We start from the raw sequence: 2,197 nt of genomic DNA, 5'->3' as shown, positions 1-2,197 counted from the left end.
AACTCCAGTACTTTGGCCACCTCATGCGAAGAGTTGACTCATTGGAAAAGACTCTGATGCTGGGAGGGATTGGGGGCAGGAGGAGAAGGGGACGGCAGAGGATGAGATGGCTGGATGGCCTCACTGACTCGATGGACTTGAGTCTGAGTGAACTCTGGGAGTTGGTGATGGACAGGGAGGCCTGGCATGCTGTGATTCATGGGGTCGCAAAGAGTCGGACATGACTGAGCGACTGAACTGAACTGATTCATTCTAAAGTTACTAGTTTTGCTACACAACTTAAATGACTTCAACTGAGTTCCTCAGCCAGAACTGGCTTCTCATTGCCCTATGAAATCTGAGCTATACAGATGATTTTTTTACACATATTATAGCACATTGAATGAAACAGGTAAGAAGGTAATCCAGGCAAGGTCAGCTGGTCAGTCCCTAAGAGACTAACTATGCAAACTCAAGATCTTCACAGTCGACAGGGAGAGGTGGAAAGTATGTGTAAAAAAAAAAAAAAAAAAAAATCTCTATGGGATGCATGCGTGAGAAAATGTCTGGGTTAGGAATTACTATACATGATACGTGAATTTCACATAACACAATAAACTGTAACCTCTTTATTAGGGACACATTCACCATCTATAAAAGGGTGTAGGATGGTATTTACAAGAACATATAACTCACTTTATGACATTTTGCTAAAATATGTAACAAGAAATGTTAAGCTTGGACATGATAAAGAGGTTCCTAAAAGTAATACCATATTAAAGCCAGGTCTCAGATACACTCACAACTTACAGATTAGAGAATAATCTTCTCTTTTAAAATAGATTAATATGTTTCATTTTATCTTTAACACATGGGTTAAAAAAAATTTTTTTTTAATATGACCCATCAGTAGGTAGTGAAACAACTTATAGGGCCAATACCATCAACAACTTTTTTCTAATGAACAGAATAGAATCAAATATAGAAGGCTATCATGTTAAAAGCAGATATGATTTTCTGATACTTCTATTTGTGCTATATGTATCTATGTACATGCAAACGCATACTGGTTGTTAAAGTTTACTTCTTAGTGGGTGCTTAGTCACTCAAAGCCATGTCCAACTCTTTGCGACCCCATGGACTATAGCCCACCAGGCTCCTCGGTCCATGGGGATTCTCCAGGCAGGAATACTGGAGTGGGTTGCCATGCCCTTGTCCAGGGGATCTTCCCCACCCAGGGATCAAACCCAGTCTCCTGTGTTGCAGGCGGATTCTGTACCATCTGAGCCACCAGGGGAGCCCATTTCTTAGTGTGGCACTGGCCAAAATAACATTTAAACCATTAATTTACACAACTTTTCAAGACTCAGGATTCTTTTCTAGTACTATTTGAGACCGATAAAAGGGCACCTAGGCCCACAGTAATTGGGACTCTTAGTTCTCTGTGCATTCACCACCCAAACTATCATCATTTATACTATCGTGCAAAGGTAATCATTACGGAGCTTGTTTTGTTTTGTGGTAAGTCTATTTTAAATGGATGCTTTTACATTTTTACAGAATCAGAGGCATGAGGGCATGCAATGACACAAATGAGACAATGACTTTTTTCTCTGATAAAATGTACTGCATAAATAAAGAGGACAACATAGTAGTATTTGTAATATAAATTTTTTAAAAAATCACTGAAGCAAAGTGAGAATTTGGAGTATTACTCAGCCATTAAAAAGAATACATTTGAATCAGTTCTAATGAGATGGATGAAACTGGAACCTATTATACAGAGTGAAGTAAGCCAGAAAGAAAAACACCAATACAGTATACTAACGCATATATATGGAATTTAGAAAGATGGTAACAATAACCCTGTGTACGAGACAGCAAAAGAGACACTGATGTATAGATCAGTCTTATGGACTCTGTGGGAGAGGGAGAGGGTGGGGAGATTTGGGAGAATGGCAGTGAAACATGTATAATATCATGTATGAAACGAGTCGCCAGTCCAGGTTCAATGCACGATACTGGATGCTTGGGGCTGGTGCACTTGGGACGACCCAGAGGGAGGGTATGGGGAGGGAGGAGGGAGGAGGGTTCAGGATGGGGAACACAGGTATACCTGTGGCGGATTCATTTCGATATTTGGCAAAACTAATACATTATTGTAAAGTTTAAAAATAAAATAAAATTAAAAAAAAATAAAAGCAAAATAGGAGAAAAT

This window comes from Bison bison, unplaced genomic scaffold (genome assembly GCF_000754665.1).
Source record: "Bison bison bison isolate TAMUID 2011002044 unplaced genomic scaffold, Bison_UMD1.0 scf7180017864370, whole genome shotgun sequence".
NCBI lineage: Eukaryota > Metazoa > Chordata > Mammalia > Artiodactyla > Bovidae > Bison > Bison bison.
This window is presented reverse-complemented; position numbering follows the sequence as displayed.